Source organism: Anastrepha obliqua, chromosome 1 (genome assembly GCF_027943255.1).
Source record: "Anastrepha obliqua isolate idAnaObli1 chromosome 1, idAnaObli1_1.0, whole genome shotgun sequence".
Classification (NCBI taxonomy): domain Eukaryota; kingdom Metazoa; phylum Arthropoda; class Insecta; order Diptera; family Tephritidae; genus Anastrepha; species Anastrepha obliqua.
The window spans coordinates 36007377-36032169 of record NC_072892.1 but is presented as its reverse complement, the minus strand read 5'-3'; the positions used below and the strand labels follow the sequence as shown (position 1 = coordinate 36032169).

Sequence of the window (24793 nt, the reverse complement as noted above, 5' to 3'; positions counted from 1 at the left end):
GTTCGTTAAGTGTACCAAACTTTGAGTGAAGGTTAGATGACGGATAGTTTTATTCGTTTATTATGGAACCCCCATAGGGGCTTTGCGAGTTTTCCGATAAGACATTAAGGTAACCTTTGTTAGTAGTAGGGCCAGGACAATCCATCTTACACTTGCCTCATGCTCTTCGCTGGCTACAAGTACATGAGTTTGGCAGTGTTGCTGATGCGAAGGTGTTTTGACCTTGTACATGCTTCTTCGAGGAAAAATTCCCTAATCCTGAGATCGAAAGAAGCAAAATTTACCTCTGACTTCTTCATTATTAGTAGCGGGGGTATGAAAGTACCTTTTTGTAGGCCTGTCTATCTTCTCGTCACCTAAATAGTTACAGTACCCGGCACCCAGTATTAAATGAAAAATAAACTGCTAGACCATCACGCAAGGCATTTGTGATGTTTATAAAATAATATTTATGGAATCAATATTTTTGAAGTCAGCTTAGGTAAAGAAGTCTTAAACTGAGGTGTTAAAGTTGCGAACGATATTCACCATACTGAATCTGAATTAATTTTAATTTAATTCCTATTTAGTTGCCGACTGCCGCAGACGAGTGGGTGACTACTATTAGGTGGATCTGGATTAAGAACCCATTATAGGTATTAAGAGGCAATGAGCTAGAGCTAGAAACGCTTTTTTTAATGAGCAACGCCATTCGGCAGGCAATGGCTTGTCATACAATTTATCTACCTTTTGGAGTGGGCGTAACACTATATGTTCTTCCCTTCGTAGACCAAACAGAAACAAACGGATGTATATTTATAATTCGTTTGAGAATTTAGAGCAGGAGGAGACCGAGATTTTCACATTCTCTTTGCTATGCGTTCACTGACTTCGCAGTAGTAAATGCCAGTTTCATTTATAACAACAGTCTAGATGATTGAATTCTCATTTTTCTACATCGAATCTATCAGTGTACATAGAACGGAGGGGGCCATCGAAATCCAAGAGCAAGAGATTCGCTTTCATGACACTATTTATTCAATCAAACTCTAAAAACTTTTTCAGGCCCCTCACTGAATGAATACTAGTACATCGGGAAATGTTTCTATGAAATGAGATTATCTTTTCAGTTTCAAACGTTTATTAACTGGTTACAAATTTAATCTTCAAAATAATAGCCATCGCTAGCGACATATTTTTCCCATCTCTCAGGTAATTTGTGGATGCTGCGCCAAAAAAATTGGCCGTCTTTGGCCGCAAACCAATCATCGAGCCATTTTTTGGCTTTTTCGTGAGAATTGAAGCGCTGCTCGGAAAACAAATGATAATCGGAAGGCGCCAAGTCTGGTGAGTAAGCCGCATGCACCAGCGGTTCCCAATCGTACGTCTCCATCAATTCCCGGGTCGCTCTTGTTTGATGTGGCGGTGCATTGTCACCAAGAAAAATTACTTTGTGACGCCGATCGGCATATTCTGGGCGTTTTCGGTGTATAGAGCTGTTCAAATTGGTCAATTGTCGTTGGTAGCGTGCACCGTCAACTCTTTCACCTGATTTTATTAGCTCGTACCAAATCCTACCACGCTGATCCCAGAAAACACACAGCATTGCCTTGCGGCCAAAGCGGTTTGGTTTGGCCGTTGTGTTTTGCTTGTGGCCGGGCGGACCATACGATCATTTACGTTTCGGATTGGAGAAATACACTCATTTTTCATCACCCGTAACGATTCGATGCAAAAAAAAAAGAGGTTGTCTGTAAAGTCGGTTTACTGACGATAGTTTAACGTGATAACGTCCAAGAAAATACTGATGGAATGGTTGCATTTTTCAAAAGAAAATTTTAATTTTATTTGTTTGATAGATATTTTGTATGGATATAGAGAAGGAGGTAAATGGAATCGCAATGGAATTGATTAAGTTACATTTACACAAACGTGAAAAATTACGCAACATTTATCAAATTCATGAAAGATATGTTCAATTTCGATTGTGCATCAGACACTAATAAGTCAACAACACTAAGAGGCAACATCATCGATTTGACTTTTTCAAGACACTTTACACTCGAAACACTCCCTTTCATTTCCTACTTTTCCTATCATCGTCCTATTTTGACAGAAAAATGGTTCATTACCATGCACACAGGAATAAGGCACTTCGGAATTTTTCAAACCACCTGAAGCACTGTGCTCTACTTAGAGCATGTCCACCATAACCTTCTATAAGCATTTGATGAGCTTGAGAAGCGTTTTTCTTCAATTGATAACAGAAAATCAACGATGTCCGCAAATCGTAGTTTGAAGGCCCGAAATTCGACATTTTTAAAAGCGATAAAAATGCATTTTTGTACGAATGAATGAATATTGTTGACAGATGACAAACGAAAAAAGCAAGCCATTTAGGAAGGTTTAAAAATACTCCTAGCGACATCTACGGAAGTCTCATTTCATAGGTATATAGTATACCTTGTATATGCAAGTATAATATATGAATACAGATTCTTCAATATTTGTTCGGGTGCATTGTGCATTAATATTTTCTGGCGCATAAATTGTCTGTCATATTATATAAACTGTGGCATAAAAAAAATTATATAAAAAATCCTATAAATTGTTGTCAATTAGTGCATTATGAATTGTTTGGCGGTCAGCCGTCTGCCGGCACACTCATCCATTCATTACTGCAGCAGCCGCTCGTGCATTCACTCAAAGATTAAATCATTCAAATGCTTTTACCAACATTGTTAATGGCTATATGTTTTTACGTTTGTTGGTGCGTGTGTAAGAATATTAAAATAATGTGCAAAACTGTTTTATATGCGTATATAGTATGTTGTATATGTGCCTGTGTAGGTGGTGTATTGAACATTAAATATGCATGAGGTTTAGTTATGCACAACAACGAACACAAATACAGTCAATTACCATTGAATTATAGCCGTTGCAGAAACTGAAATTACACAAATTAAGACACAAACACAAATTAAATTATATATATATATATATATATATGAAAAAGTATATCTATTTGTTAGTTGTTATGTGGTTGAAATCATACCAATGAAACAGAATTCCATTTGTTGTAATTGGGAATACCAAAGCCCATACGTTTCTGTCAACTTCTGGAGTATTATAAAGTAACATGTGGGTCCTATATTGTTTATACTTTTCATTAATGACGTTGGGCTTTGTTTCAAGCCTTCAAAATATTTACTTTATGCAGATGATTTGAAACTTTCTCTTTCGGATACATTGTTATTACAGGAAGACTTGCATGCTCTGAATAACCGGCCTCTGCTATGTTTTAATGCAAGTAAGCGTTATCACATGACGTTTTCCAAGTCCAGAGATTCCCCCTTTCCTCAACTTATTAAGTCTTAAATCTAATTTCTGACTCACTCAATGAAATTCGTGGTCTTGGTGTTATTTTGGATTCGTCTTTTACGTTCATTATCCTTATCTATTACTCCGAAGGCATATGCCAACTTAGCTTTTTTGCAACGCCTTGATACTGACTTTAAAATCCCATACCCTAGACCACATCAACGAAACGAAGATCGCATTAAGGGCACAAACAACCAGGCCGATTCCTTGGTCGACAGCGGTCAATTTGATAGAGCTGACATTCAGGCAAACGGCAAAGTAAAGGGTGTGTTTTTTAGAGGTTAGGTTTTCAAGATGAAATAAAACGTATATAATTTAATGTTATGGCCAAGAATTTAGCTTTATTATAAAGATAAGGGTTTGCCATTATGTTTTGAAAATGATTTCGGGCAAGTGGCCGCCGCGGCTGGCTCGAATAAATTCCAGCCGAGAGGCCCAATTTTCGACCACTCTTTGCAGCAATTGGGACCGTATGTCAGCAATAACGCGCCGAATATTCCCTTCCAAGACGTCAATCGTCTCGGGCTTATCTTCGTAGACAAGCGACTTCACATAGCCCCACAAGAAATAGTCCAGCGGTGTTATATCGCACGATCTTGGAGGCCACGCCACAGGTCCACGGCGCGAGATAATGCGCTCACCAAAAGTTTCCTTCAATAAATCGATTGTTGCGTTGGCTGTATGGCATGTAGCGCCGTCTTGTTGGAACCAAAGGTCGTCCACATCAACATCGTCCAATTCAGGCACGAAAAAGTCATTAATCATGGCTCTATAGCGCTCTCCATTGACTGTAACATTATGGTCGGCTTCATTTTTAAAGAAATATGGACCAATGATTCCCTCTGCCTATAGAGCACACCAAACAGTGACTTTTTGAGGATGTAACGGCGTCTCAGCAATGGCTTGTGGATTATGTTCACTCCAAATGCGACAATTTTGCTTATTGACATACCCATTCAACCAAAAGTGAGCTTCATCGCTGAACAAAAACCATTATTTTCGAACCGCGCGAACCGAACCATTATTTTCGTAATAAATTTGCACGATTTGCAAACGTTGTTCAGGTGTAAGTCTATTCATTATGAAATGGCAAACCAAACTGAGCATAAATCAAGTGACAGCTGTCAAAAAGACCATCTACGAAAAAAGTAGTGCCAACTTGAAAACCTAACCTCTAAAAAAACACCCTTTATTAATGAACGCCATGAACGGAGCTGTAATTTGGCTGCACACCGTCAGGCTCGCTTGAACGAGGTACTGACTTTGCATCAATTCTTCCCCGATATCGCCTATGAGGAAAGTTGGATAAAAGAAAAAAAAAAATTGCTGGTTGGCTCTGATGACTATGGTCGTGATTTGACTGGTGTAAAAAATCTGAGAAAGAAACATAAACGTCTAGACGCTGAATTGGCATCACATGAGCCAGCAATTCAAGCTGTACAAGAAGCAGGTGAAAAATTAATGGATATTTCCAATTTCACCCAAATTGAACAGCGACTTAAGTCCCTTAACTAGGCTTGAGCTGAACTCGAGAGGCCGGAGGCTGGATGAATCCCTGATATGTCAACAATTTTTAGACCAAGTAGAAGAAGAAGAAGCGTGAATAACAGAGAAACAGCAATTACTCTGGTTTGATGACTATGGAGATTTAAAGGCTGCTGCGCAGGTACTTTTGAAGAAGCATAACGCATTTCAAACGGACTTTGCAGCTCACAAGGATCGCTGTTCATTAATATGTGATCAAGAAACTGAGTTAGTGGAGGCTAAAAATCACCACGGTGACTCTATTGCACAACGTTGTCAACAACCTCGCAATAAAGTGGACAATTTGAATGCATTGGCTGCCCGTCGCAAAGGAGCACTTTTACTGCTTACCTGCAATTTATGTGGAAAGCTGATATGGTCGGGAGCTGGATCGCCGATTAGGAGAACTATGTACGGTCGGATGAATATGGGCGCGTTCTTTCAACCATTCAAATTCTGTTAACAAAGTAAGAGACGTTTGATGTTGGCCTCAATGCCTTTGGACAAGAAGGTATTCATAATATTATATAACCACTTTAAAGGACCAAATTATTGATGTGAATCACGCTCAATCAGCGGCTCGTGCTCTGCGCGATGCTTCACTTTCGTCCGCCGAGGCAGACTTTAAGGCTATGGCAGCGCTCGATCAGAAGATCAAGAGCTTCGATGTTGGACCCAACACATACACTTGGTTCACTATGGAAGCTCTTGAAGAAACCTGGCGCAACTTGCAAAATATCATAGAGTAGCGAGATGGCGAATTGGCTAAAGAGGCCAAACGTCAAGAAGAGACATTCTGGCACTCTGGAGTATCGGAAGATTCACTAAAATATTTCTCAATTTCTTTTTTCTTTGCTTAATGTTACCTTAATACTTTAGTAAGGAAGTGCCTGGACATGGAGTTGAGAAAATGCCTAAATACGCGACATAACAAACAATTTTTTCTCGAAGCCAAACTTTCAAGTCGGGCGCGCTCATAACTCGTTTGGCTTCAACTAAAGTACTTGTACATTCGCAATAAAGTTCTGAATGTTAGGCTTTGCTTTAAAAAATAATTTTTGGTGGATTATTTTTTTATTTCTGTTTTTGTTAAAATCAGCGTATAAAAACACTGAGAAGTTATACATAAGCTGGATAATGAAAGTTGTTGCTTGATCACCGTAAATTACAAATCGCAGGTGCAGTAGAATCGCTTGCGCACCCTTCCAAAAAATACTTCATTGACAACAAGTTGTGCAGCCGCGATTTTTCTTCCTATAATAAATCAATGAATAAAATATGTGAGCATATAAATGAATAAATATAATTCATATAGTTTATGGCACATGCAATACAGGGTCTTTTTCAAAACTTTGATGTATTCCATTGTCCCGTTGAAAAATATTTACAAAACATCATCCTCACCACCATTAGCTTCATAGTGTTTGGCAGACTATAGCTTGCACAGCTACATCCCTCCGTTTAACTCGATCATCTAACTACGGACTCCTTATCCGTAGATGATTTCCATCAGAATCCAGCTACATTTCCGCGGTCTTCCTCAACTTTTGTTTCCTATCGGTATTCTTAAACACGCTATGCTAGTAGCTCTATTTTTTGGCATTCTGCTAATATGACTTATCTTATTAGTGTACAATTTATACATCTTACTACCTTTTCTATATTTGTAAGAATATCGAGCTCTTCGTTATACTTCATTTAATACGCACCATTTCGCATACAGAGTGGAACATATATTTTTTTTTTCTTGGGAAAGTTAATAATTTCCAAACCATGTTTAGTTTTATTAGGTTTTGCTGCTACACTAAGGTAAGGACCAAATAGAGCAAAATAATAAATAAAACCAAAAATAAAAAACATTAAATTAATCATTGTAGGTTGGTTTTAAATACTTTAGTTTGACTGCAGTTGTCTACTTCACAAGTGTCAAATATGGCTGGCTTACAACGCTATTTGCAAAATTTATAAATCTTCCGAAAGTGTGACTAATTTTGCGCCTCCTTGTATTTGCATAAGAATTGAATAAAGGTAAAATTTTCGCTTAAAATTGGATTCAATGAACTTCGACAGCTTCATTGGTTAGTCTGTTCCAATTCCAGACTCACTATACAGAACAAACTGTGTACAAAACTATGATTAAACCAATCTGGCTATATGGACTACAAGTGTGGGGAACGGCTAAAAAAACTCATATAGAAAAAATCCAACGACAGCAATCTAAGATTCCTCGAATTTTGACCATGTCTGACAGGGACACGAAAAATGATGACATCCATAGGACTTTTAATATAGCAAGAGTAGACGAAGAAATCAAAAAGATAACAACAAGGCACTTTGAAAAAATACACACACACAGTAATGCAGAAATCAACAAACTTCTTGAGAGGGAAAGAAACGCAAAAAGACGTTTAAAGAGAACCCGGCCAAGCGACCTAGTATGATAAATGCTAAAAAACCATAAATATGTAAAAAAATAATAATTAAAAATAGTTAAAATAGTTGTCAAATGTAATCATGTAAAGTGAAACTTGTATTGTATTATTGTATATTATTTAATTGTATATTCTTTCGTTTATTTTAATTTTATCGCTTTTGATACTGGCCATTAAGTGATGTATATAAATCCTGACCAAATTGTTAAGTAACATACTTAATGTCAATGGACAGATGTATAAAATAAATGGGAACAAAAAAACAAAAATGATTCTTACTATAAACAGCTTGCTATCTTCATCAGTCGCACATTCGATAACACGTTAAGAGTGCAGAATCACAACGGGCTAGCCCGTAGCACTTGTATGGAAGCCATGCAACACACTCAAAAGCCTCCCGAGCTATAAGGCGCCACAAATTAATAAAAAACAGGTAGACAGCTGCACTGTCCGTCACACGAGTTATAGAGTTTAAATAAATAAACCCATACCATATCGCCATAACCTTTTGCCATAAGCAGCTGATATTTACCCATATTATCACTTATTATCAAAAACTAAAAAAAAAGATAATATCATGAGCAGTGAAGAGGAAATTAGTAATTTATTCATTAATAAAACGACATCATGACCACAATGCAGCAAATCATAACGCAACACAATACAACACAATGGTCACGGGGAAACCCCAAATTCAATTTGCCTCTACGGCTATAGCTATGAGTACGGAATTATGGCATGTTACCTCTAATCGATTACGATCTTGCTCAAATTAATCGCATTCTGGTTATGACACCTCTACCTTGGGCTTCATTTCGAAGCTTAGGTGACCTTCCTATTCTCTTTGCTATTCTAGATCCTAAGTTAACCACTTGCTGTTAACGGATTAACATAAATTACATTTATATTTATGGTACTTTTCCGATACTTCTTATCTATCTATACTTTTTTATTGCATGCTTAACTTAATTGGCGAGTACTAAACAATCAGTTTCTAGCCAATGTGAAAAGTGTATAGGGCTTTCCAATAACATGTGTTAGGTGTTAAACAGGAGAGATGATTAACGATTTTTTATGGCCGGAATGGGATGCTATTGATCTGGACAACGTTTATTTTCAACAAGACGGCGCTACGTGCCACACAAGCAACGAAACCATTAATCTTTTGCGGGAAAAGTTTCTGGACCGTGTTATCTCTCGAAGAGGTGATCACAATTGGCCACCGAGATCTTGTGATTTAACACCTTGTGACTTTTTTCTTTGGGGCCACGTGAAAGAGAAGGTCTGCGCCAACAGCCCAGTCCTAACGTATGGCGCAGAAGCTTGGTTGATGACAACATCCGATGAAGCGACGCTTAGAGTGTTTGAGAGAAAGATACTGCGTAAGAATTTTGGACCTTTGCACGTTGGCAACGGCGAATATCGCAGGCGATAGAACGATGAGCTGTATGAGCTTTACGACGACATAGACATAGCGCAGCGAATAAAGATCCAGCGGCTACGTTGGCTGGGTCATGTCGTCCGAATGGATACAAACTCTCTGGCTCTGAAAGTATTTGATGCGGCACCAGTTGGTGGTAGCAGAGGAAAAGGAAGGCTTCCTCTGCGTTGGAAAGATCAGGTGGAGAAGGACTTGGCTTTACTTGGTGTGTCCAACTGGCGCCGGTTAGCACAAGAAAGAAACGACTGGCGTGCTTTGTTAAACTCGGCCAAAATCGCGTTAATGGTTATCGTGGCAATTAAGAAGAAGGATAAGTATTTTAAGAATACACTGTGAAATTTTCATGCGCAAATTCCTAATATTATAGTTTTTATAGCCCATTAACTATGTAGAGAGTGGTCTGCGCGCTCCTGTACCTCAAACTTTAAACGCATTTAACTCGAAACTGTATTTCTGAAAACTGCTCGTGTTGTAACTCAAAAAGTTATCGATCGATTTGTTTGAAGTTTGGTGAGGCCTTTCTGTACATTACTATCGGAGGGATAAACCTTAAATTTTTAGATATGTTGCGTTGATAAATTACTTTTTGAGGGTTAAAAAAGTCATTAAAGTAGCCCTAAATTCTGACTTTTTTGTTCAAAGGCTTATTGTATAATTAATTGTATACTTGTTTTTTAATTTTATAGGTTCATCCTTTCCGTTAATATGTTATAAAAAACCAATTTCATTTTTTTGTTTCAGATCGATAAATTAAGAGTAATAAATAGAGCAGTTTGGGACCTCGCGCCGTAGGCAGCCGAGAAGAAATGATCCGGAGCCGCCATTTGAGGGGAAAACAATAAAAAAAAAACTTTTTTGGACTCTCGAAAGGTTAAGCAAAGTTATGTTAAAGCTTCCAAATAATATACAGTGCACTCGCGATAACTCGAACTAATTAAAACAGGCGCTGTTCGATTTATCGAATTTGTTCGACTTATCAATTGAGTGTGCTATGTTAAAAAAACAGTCATCGATATCGATTTTTTTCAATTAAATTTATTTATTTATTTACACATGGATATGAACATGAATATGTTTAAAATAATTAATTCGTTTCAATATTTTTCATCAAATATTTGGCAGTCTTTGTGTCAGTTAAACAAAAAAAGTCAGCTTTAACAGAAAAGTTAGGCCGAAAAGAAAGTTGTAATGTGTGTTTGTCTTTTCTTGCCTGCAGCAATGTTGAAGAGTGTTAACCTTTGCGGGGTTTACTTGTTCAGTTGTGGCCCACTGAATTACCTTATTGATAGAGCTAACTGCCCCCTCAGATGATATCCGCTCACATGTCTCAGTTGTGTTGTTAAACTCAGACTCAGAATCACTAGTTTCAATTATTACTTCTGTGTCGGTAAATTCGGCACCATCATTCCATTTGTTAACATCATAAAGCGTAAATTCGACCTGTAAATTATGTTTTTCATGTTATGTTCTTTCAAGATGAGTCCACTTATTGGGTAATTCTTTTTTCTTTGGGACAGAAACCATTTGTATAAAGCGGCTTTCATTTTAGGAAACTCAGAAGCTTTTAAAGTTCTCCTCTTCCCAGGACCCAAAAACGTGTTGTTTACTGCTTTTAAAATTGCCTTGTCTTTCTTTTTTATAAGACTTATGGTGGACTTGGCTACCCCATATTCCTTCGCTAGAGAAGTAACACTACGTCCACGTTTAATTTTGTTAAGGACTTCAGCCCTCTCTTTTAATGTTAAACACTTCAACCTTTTACGATCCATTACTCACATGCACTGATACACTACAAATGACAAATTTAAAGCAATTTGGTCAATGCAAGATGTTGTTCCCAGAAAACTAACGGGATATTAACGTCGAAATATTCATATGGACAATACACTAGTATACATATAATTTATATACATATACTATTACATATGTATGTATGTACAAAATGTACATGTTTGAAAAGAACGTGTGTACAAATACATTTGTTTTTTTGTTCGAGTTATAGCGCTTTAATATTGTTCGAGTTACAAACTAGTCAATAGGGGAAAAAATGTGTTCGAGTTAGCACGTCGTTCGACTTAGCGGCTATTCGAGTTACCGCGAGTGCACTGTAATTATTTTATCACCTTTAAAAATATGTTTAAAAAATGACCGATTTCGAAGCTTTTACATGGACTTGCCCCTTAATGGTGCATTTTCGTCTGATAAGACCCCTACTGAAATTCTTAGGAAAATATTTTTTTAGAATGTTTTAGTGCTCCCTTTACCCTACAAACCTAATAATTTTAGGGGTCAAAACGATCAACACGGGAAAGAAATATTGAGTTACTATGTTCTACAAATATATGTGCCATCAAAGTTCATAACGGTAAATGCAGTTTCTTATGAGACTTCAAATAATCTAAACCAGATTAGGAATGCTCAATACAATGTAAAAAAAAATTGTCGTTTTTAAAAAAATCGACAGGTGATTCACAGCTCTCCATTCTTCACATATGCTTATCTATATATTTTCATATTTGGCTGCTGCATAATGCAATCGGTTATATTTCAATGGCCAAGGGCTGTATGTAACGCAAACGCTAGATTTTGTAGATGCAAATATTTATCAATTTTCTTTTATTTTAATTATTTTATTTTTATGGTTAAATAATTTTTCGTTTATTTGTATATTTATAAATAAATTCAGTCAAAATATGCAATATTCAATATTTGGGCTTTAGCAATTTTTATTTGCGGTCGCATGCAAACTAATGTACACGTACGTGTAGATAGGTATGTGCATGCGTAACGGTGGTTTGAAATTGGTAAATAGAAAAGTTGAAATAGTTACAAATTAGAATTTGCAGCAAGCAACGTCAAAAGTTGGAAATCAAATGGATTAACCGTAAATAATTGACTGTGAGTAATTGTGTGCCGTGTAAAATGTTGCTGCGCCCATTTCAGCTACAATAACAATATGAATAACAACAACAGCATGCTGCGAAGCATATGCATGATTTTTGGCTGCACTAAGTTTATGAATAACGCTTACTTTTTTCTTTTACTTCAGTGTTTTTTCTTTTTCTGTGTTTTTTTTTTTGCACCCTACTAAATTACAGGGCAACACTAAACTTATTCATCGTATTAGTACGTGACTCAAATACTAACCAACAACTCCTTTCAGACTCAAGCCACCACGCACGCTGCGCCATTCATCCACCCACTTAGATGCTTACTTACTACTTAAGCAAGTACTTACATACCTACTTATAAGAAATCGTGTGATGCCATATTCGGCACTCCTCTTCCTCTTCTCGTCTTGCTCTGCCTTAGCGTAAGTAAATGTGCATCTTTGCTCATCGTTATTTATAAGTTTATGCAAGTGTAAGCAATTTTATTACTTAGTGAAGTTACTTACTTAGTTTCATTTGTATCAGTTACTTATGCACATACATACACATCCATCTGAATACCTACGTATATGCATAATGCAAATGCCCTTACACACATATGGTAGTGGCTTACTTTATGTGCGTACGTGAAAGTTTTCCTACAAATGTTAGGTGTCTCAAGTTTTTGTTTTTCGAAGACAAATTAGTTGTAATATTAGTTGTTGTAATCAAGTGTAGTACATAATGCACGTAAAGGATTTCACTGCGCTACACTACGTACTATACTGTCATGCTTCAGAATATTTGCTTAGGTGAATGTGTTGTGTATTTGCTTGTGTGTTTGTGCGTATGTGTGTGCACGCTGTGAAGAAGTTTCTTATGTTTACCTGCAGCCAAAAACTAAAACAATAGCTGTTATGATCTTTGAATGACTAACCCTCGCTCTCCTTAGGGTCGCTTGGGTCGCTTGGCAGTTAACGCAGCTGCACATATGATTGTAGATATATGTGTATATTAGAGATGTTCATCCCGGTATCCCGAGATCCGGGACTTTTTTAATTCGGAAAATCTCGAAGCTAATAGAGTTTGAGTACACTATTTTTGCATGATATATAATAATCGGCCTGTGGGTATACTATTTTTACACCACATGCAGTTGTAAAATTTTTATCTCAGCCTATTTTGAATCCTGAAAATACCGGTACTAGTCAATTCAAATCCCCTCATCAAAATGTTGACAATTCTTCACATCCTAATGCTGGTAACTGCCAAGACTCGTCTTTCAGTAGACGCAAAGTTTCGATATATTTTGATTACAAGTTGGGCACTACCACCCGCACATGAATTTACGAAAAGCAAGACTTGGGGGCCATATTTATATCGAAAATGCCGTTTTCTAAACATATAGACTTCATGATTGCCGATTGCCAAGTCTAGATCTATGCACGGCTTTGTACAAGGTGGGTTTAATAAGACCTACTAATGTAAAGCTCAAATAACTTTTTTATTTTTTGTCATATTTATTTTTCTCTTTTTTTATTATGGAACCCTACAGTTAAAATTGTCGAGTTTTTCTATTCTTGTCAACGATCAATTGTTTTAACGCAGCGTAAATGTATATGTCGGATGAAGCCCATTTCCATTTAAATGGTTATGTCAGTAAACAAAACTGTAGATTGTGGGGCTCTGAAAAGCCAAGGGCAACACACCAACATCAGTAGCACCCATCTAAATGTATTGTTTGGTACGGTGTTATAGCCACTAGAGTTATCGGTCCATATTTCTTCGAAAATGAGGATGAAACGTCGGAATCGATTTCAGGAGCTTCTTACAGAATATTGATTGTAAACTTTTTGCGGCCAATGGCGGAGCAGTATCCTAATTTTTGGCTTCAACAAGATGCAGCAACTGCGCATACTGCTAGGCAAACTATGGACCTGCTGAGCTTCAGATTTCCCTTGGCCACTTCGTTCACCAGATTTGACTGCACCCGACTTCTTTTTATGGGGATATTTAAAAGACAAAGTGTATCTTAATAAACCGGAGACTATTAGACAGCTGAAGCAAAATATTCGAGACGAAATACTGAGCCTTCAACCAGAAACATTATGTGATGTAATGGAAAATGCGTTAAAAAGAGCCAATCTTTGTATCAAGAAAAATGGTGGGCATTTGTCTGATGTAATATTTCATACATAATTTCCATAAAATATATTCAATGTATAAAAACAATTAACCAAAATAAATGATTATTGCAAAAGTTATTTGTGTTTAACCTTAGTAGGTCTTATTTGGCCCACCCTGCAGTAAGGAATTAAAATGAGTTCCAGGAATTCTACGCTGAGAAATTTGCATTTTGCTCTTGTTAGATTAAACCTCGAACATTGCAGCATTATCTAGATCCATGCTTTATGGGTTCATATTTAAGAATTGAGAAAGTACAGAATCGTTTCACTAGTTTTGCAAACCATTTCCTTCATTCGCCATGTAGTTTGCTTGCATATAAAAGCAGGTTTGTTTGATTTTCTAAAAATGTAGATATAATCTCTAACTCACGAAAGACTTTTAAGTCAAAACTTAATCTGCAGATACACTTTTTGAATTGTGAGTAATGTACTCACCGCATTGTGTACCATATGACTTGTATCTTAGTATTTAAGCTATAGTATAAGTAATCCATTTGAGTTGTACTCTAATTGATGAAAGAATGAATAAATAAATAAATCCCATCATTTTTGAGTATAATTTTTTACGTCGTATGAAATTGGTAAAATTTTCTTCCCGCTTTTCTTTGAATCCCAAAATCTCAGGACTAATCGGTGCAAATCCCAACATTTTTTAGTATAAATTTTTTGCACCTCATATATTGTAAATATAAAAATTTGAATCATAAATAAAATTCGTGCTTTAGAGGTTTGCAATATTTTTATTTAGCAAACGGTTTTTAATTACAATTGCCTTTGCTGCTTCAAGCTACTGATGATATTTAAACTATATTCTATATTGCTATATTCAAAGAAGGCCGCGGTAGCCAAGTGAGTTGGTACTTGCCTATCATTCGGAAGTGCATAAGTTCGAATCTCCGTGTATGAACATCAAATAGTAGAATTATTTTTTTCTAACAGCGGTCGCCCCTCGGCGGGCAATGGCAAACTTCCAAGTGTATTTCTGCCACGAAAGGGCTATTCTTAAAAACTTTCCACTTAGAGACGGCATAAAATTGTAGATTCCTTCATTTGGGGAAAACATCAAGGCGCACAACACAAGAAAGAGGAGCGCCAATTATATGTAAGTATGGTAGATATATAATATTTCAATAGTTGTGATTAAGAAAATTTATTCTTTTTCTAATGGTAGTAGCTGAGGCTATTACCTATATATTAGGCCGGGTCGATTTGTGGGGAGGCAAAAAAATCGCCCATTGCTCTGTGAAAATCATATTCTAGGGATCAAAATAAGAAACTTTGCCGAAGGAACCATACCTCTAAAACGAATTCTGATATCCCCCAATTTGGGTCGAACTTTTTAGTTTCTTTTCTCATGTAAAGGCCAAAAATGGGGGGGTCGGTCATACATTTGGACTCGATTGGAGCACTCTAAATGGGTCAAAGTGGGATTTTTCGTTCGATCCAAATTGGGGGACATCAGAATTCGTTTTAGAGGTATGGTTCCTTCGGCAAAGTTTCTTATTTTGATCCCTAGAATACGATTTTCACAGAGCAATGAGCGATTTTTAAATCGACCCGCCCTACTATACATATATATATATATATATCAACAATCCAGCCAACAAGTGTTAAAACAGAAGGGTATTTCTCATTTTCTGGAGTTGCGTGCAAAGAATTTAGGGTGCGCTTAAAGCAAAACAATTTTTTAAAACTTTAATGCTTTTAGGATTGCACTTCAATCAAATCAAACAGTAATAAGAAAGTATTATCATTATGACGAGATTTAGCTTTGGGGCGGTAAAATCTATTTTGCCCTTTTCGTCCATACATAGTACCTCTATGTATGAGTCCAAGTTTTTCAATAAATTTAATTATTTATCCAATTTTATTGAGTTTTATTTCCTCCTTGGACTAAATTTGGTTACCGTTTATGCATCATTGCTGGTCAAAATGACTTGTTGTTATTTGAAGCGGCTTTACATATTCCCAAATTTCTTCTAAATTTTTCTTATTTTCTAATCTTCTCTCTCCTCTTTTAGGGTTTACTCTTGCTTTACGTTAGGATGAACTCTCCTTACCTTTACATTCCTTGGTTGTATTTTGTGTTAGTTATCTCTCTAATTTTGCTAGCTTTATAGCTAAAACCGTTACTGAGCTTAGCAAATAAGCTACAACGTAGATCAAATTTACTCGGTATGAGCTGCATAAGCCGAGTAAATTTGGAATTATAATTTACATCGCAATGGATTTGGCAAGTAAATATATTATAAATGTCTTTCCTTTCTTAGGCAAAAATGAAAATAAGCCACAATCAATATCTTTTGAGGAGTTTGTTGTCCTAAAACTAATTGAGCCATTTACTGGTTGGGGTAAGAATGTGCCAACTTATAATTTTCTTACAAGCAAATCACTGGCTTCAAAACTTTTGGAAAAAATACAATTTACTTTATAAATCTAATATTAGTTTCGAGCAAAAGTAGTCGATTTGTTTTCTAAAACTTTGCACAAATGGTTTAAAACTGTTATGTAGTTGATCTTTATTCCCTGGAGTGCCGGTCAACTTCGATTATTTCTGCGATTTTATCAATTTATTTTCAACGACGGGCCTGCCTGTACGAGGTGCATCTTTAATCCAAATTGCACTTAATTAGCTGTTATAGTATCAGCACCATAAACACCATTTACAATTTCAGCGGCCTGGTTTTCATTTTCGTCTTTATCAAAGAAAACCTGCAAAATGTAAATGTACTCTTTGTTGACTTTCATTGTTAACACTCTGTAACTCACAACTGAATGGAGCAAATACAAAATAGCAAACGAATATTCTTGATGTGAAATTTCACCTAGACAATGAGCATTAACTTTAAATTGTTTGATATACTTTACGAGATATCGGCCATTAAATCCATCTACCAAGAAAATAATCGATTTATTTTTTTCCAAACTAATATCTGTATACTCACTAGGCCGGGTCGATTTGTGGGGAGGCAAAAAAATCGCCCATTGCTCTGTGAAAATCATATTCTAGGGATCAAAATAAGAAACTTTGCCGAAGGAACCATACCTCTAAAACGAATTCTGATGTCCCCCAATTTGGGTCGAACTTTTTAGTTTCTTTTCTATATTTCACTCAAATTAATTTTTTCATTTACATGTGTTCTGACTAAATAAATTTCTTAAGAGAAAACATAGATATTATTATAAATAAATAATAAATATTATTATAAATAAATAAAAATAAAGAAAAAACATAGCCATTTAGGTGATTTTTTCATGTAAAGGCCAAAAATGGTGATATTTATAAATTGGGGGAAATCAGAATTCATTTTAGAGGTATGGTTCCTTCGGCAAAGTCTCTTATTTTGATCCCTAGAATACGATTTTTACAGAGCAATGGGCGATTTTTAAATCGACCCGCCCTAATACTCACGGTGTAAAAAGCCAAGTCAAATAAGAAAGTTCTTTTACTTAGCTCTAATCATACTTCCCCAAAAATTAAACAAATCAGAAAAAAAACTTCCTGAAACTATTGCATTTTACAACCGCATTTAATTTGTTGCGGATATAATGGACCAAATGCCTGAAAAATATACTGTTAAGTCGGGATCTCGGAGAAGACGCCTATAAGTATTTTTTAATATCCTCGACATGGCTGTGATTAATTCTTGCCTTCTGTACAAAGAATTGACGGAAACAAGTATTGTCAGAAAGAACTTTTTATTTCAATAAGTAGCAGAACTTTCTACTGGATATCAAGATTCCTTCAAACCAGAAAACCTGAGTGAACTACTGATGGCAGATAAAATAGGAAATTCTACAAGAAAATGCTTTCAAATTTGATTTTGCAGCGAAAATAAAACCACAAATATCTGCGTTGGTTGGTACAAATTTGTGGGTAGTGTGCAGTAAAAAAATTTCAGTTTGCATAAATTATACTAAGAAAGCTAAAAATGAAATTACTGTTAGTTAGGTTTATCATAAACTGTATACAAATTCTGTAAGTAGAAAATAAAAAATGAATTCCATGATCGTTGCGAAAAATTATATTTCTTTGTTGTAATGTTTTGATTTACATCACTAAATCAGCAGAGTAAAATATGTTACACTTTTTGAACAATAAACTTTAACAAAATCAAAGTCTCGTTTAATTTGGAACTGTCTGGCATTCCCGGACTAGAAAATAAAATCCCGAAAATCGTGTGGTTACAAACGCATCTCAATAGGTTTTCTTATGCACTTAGATCTAAGCGATTAAAATATTATGTTTCTAAATATTTTCATTTGCCTAGGAAAAGTTTGGAATAAGTGTGCAAAATAATAATAAATAAAGAAAACAGCATTGTAAGGAACTAGTTAGAGTGTGGGTTGTGGAGTAGCTGGCAATACGCATGGACTGGGAGTCGACGGGGCGTATGAGTGACTTAGCGCTGCTGTTAGCGATGGCGTACAAAGAGAGTAAGCTTTGTTCTTTCTTTCTTATCATAAAATTACGCTGTGGATGTCATGTTATTTGTCGTGAACTTTTTAATTATACTTGTCAATAGTAAGAACTCTTATGGGCTGAAGCTATCTTTTGAAAGCCGAGATACTCTTGTTCGGCATACTTTCAAAAATCGACATTTTAAATTTTTTGTCCTGAAATCGAGTGCTTTCACCTACGTATTAAATATATTTAAATATGTACATATGTATATATAGCATGCGCGTATACAGTTTTACGAGTATGCTGAATCCGAGTGGCAGAAATTAATTTTACTCAAGAGATTTTTCTATGATGTGTTTCATGCTCGCAGCGAGCTTCGAATGGTAGTCACGAACAAATATATTTGTTGCGGTGGCGGCATAAACGATTTGTTTATAACCACATTAGGTATTTAAAATGAGCAATAATAATTTAAAAAGGGTTTTTGGAGTACATAAAATGAAAAAAAAACAGGAAAAGTTATAGAAGGATTGTGGAGTTTTCAATTTATTCATTTTGTAGCTGGTATCCGTCGCGTTGCTGCCGGAAATATCGTTTGAATAAAGCTTATAAAATAATGAAGTTTATTATGGAAACGAAATGCAGCCCGAATAGGGCACTACAAAAAACACACTGGAAAAACCTGCACCTAGAGAGGAGAGAAAAATGATACTAATTTTTGAAGACATTCTTTAGCGCGAAAGAACTCAGGAACTCATTTTCAAAATACTTCATAGGTAATAAAGTAAGTGAAAACCGGGCATAGTTTCCTCCTGCCAAGTCCAAATGGGCTATTATTCAGATGGATTGCAGTAGATGATATTGTTTTTATTTTTTGCGAAATTAATACACTTTTTGATTGACCGACTCGTGAACAAGCAAAATATAACGGGATATGTGAGAAACGGAGTATTCTGAATTAAATCCGCACTCTTGAAAGGGTTGCCCTAAAGACTTATTAATGATTAAAGGTAATGTAAAATGAAGGGGGAACTGCAGTAATTTGGAATCAAATGGTTTTGAAAATTGTTGCCTCAATGATTCACTCTCCCTCAGTTTTGCACGACAGTACAATCGGCGGACTATTATTATTATTAGGAGGCCATTACGCACTGCGATCAGAGCTGATCTATTGTGAAAGGCCTATTTTTGTAACCCTAGAGTTTTAGGCTTTTTTAAAATTTTAGCACAATTTTAGGTTTGTTGTTCCAAAGATTGCATGGAGATACTCCGATACCAGCTGAGCTTTCTATGTTCATTTCGCAAAAGCGGCTGACATTGGTCGCAGATAAACCAATATTATTTAGATAATACCTCAGGCTGCATTGACCTGTAAGATATCCTGTTAAAAGACGCAGATCTACACTGATTAGTGAGAGTAGCTTGTCAGATATTCCTTTGTTGGGACTTAGGAATAGTTTGGCTTGACGCTGACCGGCACAGTTTAGCCAGTGTGCAGAAAATTTCCTTTCTTCCCATTTCCTAAGGAATTCATTAATGTGGCTTTTTGTGAGTCCACAGAAGGGCTCAGGACCAGTAAGTTGCATATTTGCTCCTTGTTTTGCAAGGTCATCAACCATTTCATTTCCCTCATGCCCTTCATGTCCCGGAATCCAGCCTAGTGTAACTATGTTGAGGTTTCCTAACGTGTTGAGAAGGTTTAGGCAATCATTTACCAATTTAGAGGTGATAGTTGTTGATAGAAGGGCTTTTAGAGCCGCTTGGCTATCTGAAAGTATGTAGATGAGAGTACCTCTCATTTTCCTGCTAAGGCATTCTCTCACACATATTTCAATGACATGTATTTCTGCCTGGAATATTGTTGGGTAGAGTCCCATCGGAATCGATTTTTTGAATTTAGGCGCATTGATTCCTGCCGGAATAACAGCGTACATATATAAAATATTTGTACTTGGAACTGAACTAATCCATATCATTACAATGTGCCGTGGCTATAACTTTTTTGCCAATAATTCCCCTACGGCACAAAATTGAGTCCAACTCTTTTTGTTTCTTTTTATGTTTCTTGCTGCACATGAATCATTTTGCTTCATTGGGAAAGTTGTTATGACTACTCTAAGTGTAAGTAATAAGCTGAACAAATTTCATGAAAATTTAACGGACGGTGTGGCAACTCATAAGGTACGAGCAAACCGGAAATCAAGCATTCATTTTTATATGTTAGAAGATTTGCTGGCCAACCCGAAATTCAATAAATTCATTTGTAATCGTTGACTATCACTTTCTTCCCTCAGGTCTGATATTATTCTTTCATATGTCGAGGTACGCCTTATTACCAACTTCTCTTTCAATTGGTTATTATGATATGAGAATCCGAGCATATCCAGGGAAGTTTACAAATTAATTTTAAATTAGTTTAAAGTTTTTGGTCAAAGTTATAAATATATCATTCTCTGAATACCTGACTTGACCAGAAACCCCAAAGCCATCTCCTTTGTGTTGAAAAATATGTGATGGCGGTCCTGCTGAGCCCATTTCTATCCAGTAGAGTTTACAATTCCTAATTTTGCTTAGTTCTCCAAGCTTGAGAAAGCCACGCTAACGTCGCTGAGGTCGCAACTTCGTTGAGGCCAGTGCTATCAATAGAATGTCGACTATAGAATTTTGTGTGACCCATAACCGTTTTGCGTTTGGATTTGAAAAACTCAGCTGCTACACCATCGGATGCAAGTGTTTTCGTTGTTTTTCATTTGCTTTAGAGAGACATGGAATGCGTCCCGATATTATGGGTGTGGGTTTCTCATTATACCAGTTATTCCTGCTTAGGAGTTGTTATTTGAACATCCTTTTCAGAACAGTTCATATATGGTTAGGGAGATGAAGTCCCATAGCTCATTTACCCAGGTGACCATAAATTAACTTATGCAGACAGGATTTAAGAGTAGAGCCCGTCTGAGAATTCATTGCGCTACTTAATGCAAATTCTCTGTTATTGATGTTGGCACCTTGGATTTAACGTAGGTCAAACACACTTGAAGCGTATTTTCCCCAAACCACAGCGTTTTTCATTTGCTTTTACGCTTTGAATTCGTCAATTTTCAAATACAATAGATTTTTTCCCCAATAATAACCCCTGTCTATGTTATAATAGATTGTAATAAAACTGTGGTCTCTTAGTAAATTTTAATATCATCAGCGTAGTGGGGAAACTTCGAAAAAGGGAAACCAGAACTTGTCTTTTTAATAAAAATTATAAAGGGAAATGCACCGACAATACTATGATACCTTGAAGAGCACCGGACAATACTGGGTACGGAGGGAAGTTGTGTTTGGTAGTGCCACTGTGCAGATCTTACCATATAAATATGATGTTGTGCAGTTTCGGACGGAGGAATGGAATCCTAAATAAGCTAATTTACAAAGCAATATTTTACGGTAGACGCTATTAAAAGCCTTGGGAAAGTTCTTGTAGGTAGTATTTACTTCATAGACAACCTTAAGGTGGACTCAATCAGTCTCATTTTGATAACAGGTCTGTAGTTTGCGATGCTATTCATATTCCCACTTTTAAAGATTCGAGTTTTATGAGCATTTTTGTAATCTTGTAACCCAGCAGACAGCCAAGGAATTGAACAATTTTCGTTAATGGCTTTTTGACCGAGTATCAGTTTTTGAGTGGAATAAGTGGAATAGGAAATAGTTCCATCGGCATTGGTTAGGGATTAGGGATTAGGGAGAGTTGCAGTCATTTTTTGCGCTCATTAGAAGCAGTTTGTCTTAGATTTTTTAGAAGCCCAGAAGGTTTTCGCAACTAAAAAAGTTGATAGCTAGCAGTCCCACGAATGTATGCCTTAGACTCCAAGCTGGTCTTCATATTTTTCAATGCTTTGTACGCTGTCAAAAATATTAAACTCTCCGATTAATTGTGAGGTATAGCAACCCTTAAATGGATACTTCGGCTAGCTCTGCAGTAGGCCCATTGTATCCATACAATATTGTATGACCATATTGAGGTTTTCCAGCTCTGACTAACGAATTATATCCACATATTATCCACAATCTTTGAACAAAATCCTTATAAAATAACTAGCAGGGTTTAACCGTAGCTCCGAGGCGACGCGGTAACATCATCTTATTTGCAAAGGGAAAAACAGAAGCAATTCGGAAATGCCTCGGAAAGCGCATTAGCTTATGGCTATCAATATGATACAAAGTTTGTTTTTACACACACATGCACGTACATTCAATGCAAAATGTCATACAGCCAATCAATGAAAAAAAAAATTAATCTAGAACATAACTCCCTGAAGCATCGATGAGCATTTTTAGTTAGCAAAAAAGTTTTACGAACTCACATGGCAAGCGAATTGATAAACCCAATTCGAGTTGGCTTCAATAGCAAACAAATATTGCCAAAAGCAATGGATTGAAGAAAAAATTCGACAAGCCTACATTTGCAGAGTAGCAAAAAGTATTCATGTATGTGTTTTTGTATATTGCATATACTCGTATACTCGTATGTAGGCACCTAGGTGAAGAAATTTTTTCCTGGTGACAATTATTGAACAATGTATGAATAATTTGTGCAAAATAAAATTTATTAAAAGGGACGTGATAAAATGCGATATGACCAAATGCTTAACAAAAGTGCAAGTAACCAAAAAAAAAAACAAATTGCTCGGTGAAATTTTGTTAAATTTTCTCATAAAATTGCAAATATGGAACAATATGAAAAAAAATTCTTTTGGAAAACATGTTTTTTATAATAAATTTTTATTCATTCGACAAGGTAGTGAAGGTAATAAATCAATGCGTATGAAAATATCGAAATTTAAATAACAAATATAATTATTAAAAAAATATAGGGTATGCCATAGTAACACTTTGGTTACATTTAACCTATTAGAACGTCATGCATTTATTCGGCCGAATTCGCGCATGACGTGCTGAGACTTCATTGGAGTGGAGGCAATATTTAGCATGTTCGTTCTTGTTTATAATATATGAGAGTAATTTGTATGAGTTGCAACAAAACAAAATATTTAAAATTGTGGTGAAACTTATTTGGGATATACAGCTCCATAATGGCAGAGGTAGAGAATTCATTTAACCAAAGTGATAGCTACAGTTTTGAAGAAACTAATGGATTTCATCAATGTGATGAAGAAGTTTTTAGTAATCTTTTAATACTTTTGAAAAATAACAGAAGCTTCAAAATTATTAATGATTTGCGTTTTGTTATGAATTGGATTTATTTGCTTGAATTTTGTTCTTGAAATATTAATTTCCGTAAGCTACCTAAAAATAGTCTAGAAGTATATATCTTGAATATATGAAATAAATGAGGTCTGGCATAATATGTACTGCTTTTAATTTCTCACAAAATAGAAAGCGCTGCAAAACACATAATTTCTATCGAATACTTGCAAATGGGCGCCCATAGGGTTAACTTTGTCAATGCAGTTACTGAATAACTTTCGCAATGTTCAATAGATTTCGAAAAGTTGTTTTAATTTCCAACCATAATTCTGTCATATCACACATGCCATTTTAACAGTGAAGGGCAAAAAAATCTATAATTCCAGTTCTAAACGCTAGGGGGACCCCTTTGTACTAAGGTTAAGCTAAGCTCACGATTAAACCCAACTAGTTTCCAAGGAACAAGCAATACTGATTGAACGTACGTCGACTAAAAAAAAGCTAGTAATCTTATGTTAGTGGTTCGTTTTAACCCCAATATGTCTGGTATCGAGATTTTGTGAAAAAAGTTTCCGGTTTTGGCAGTATGTAATGAAATAATTAAGAATAAATCAAAGCGGGTAATGATAGTGTCACATGTTTTGGAAACACACACACACAATACGGAAGTGTTTTTGTTGTTTTGTGGGTGAGGTAGGATTCTAAATGCCAGTTCTATTCACCTTTGTGTGGGTCCACCATGCTTGTAGCTGGCTTCGTGATATAGGCTCGTCTTCTTATGTCTCTGTTTGTGCGGCTCCACATTTTGTGCTGCGTCGACATCTATCTCTTTTCGCGTAATACGTCTTCAGTGTTCTTTTAATCGCTTTCGAGTTATCCAAAAAAAAGAAGTTAATTTCCTCATATTAAATAAAGTATACGCAATGGCTACCTTTGTTGACGGTTTCCTGTTCGAAACTTTAAAGTCTTGTAAAACTTGTATCGATGAAAAATTTTGCAGATTCACGTGCATACGAAAACAAAGTTGATTTTATAGGTACGGTGTTATCAGTGCTCCAAAAATGCGAGCTAGTGATTGCGAGCAGTTGGATTTCCGGTTGTGGTAAAAACTAAATACGTTTTCGTTTTCGAATATGTATTTAATTTATTATATAAAAGTAAGAAATAATCAAATTCGTCACATCGCCTGCGACTCAGAAAACGAAGATTCAATCTTCTCATTCCAGCGTTCCACCTTATTGTCGAGCATTTTCCAATTTCTTTGTTGTCGACAGGAACTGAGCCTATTAGGCCTTAAGATTTTTTCCAAATATTCGACTCTTTCTTTCTTTTCTTCAACTCGAATAATCGTTGCTTTTCTAATTCCGATAATCTTT

At 36.0% G+C, this 24793-nt stretch overlaps 1 pseudogene; it reads left to right on the top strand.

Annotated features, from left to right (window-relative positions):
* LOC129246981 (spectrin alpha chain, non-erythrocytic 1-like) overlaps positions 1 to 5633 on the top strand; it is a 38435-nt pseudogene extending 32802 nt beyond the window's left edge.
* The last annotated feature ends 19160 nt before the right edge of the window (positions 5634 to 24793 follow it).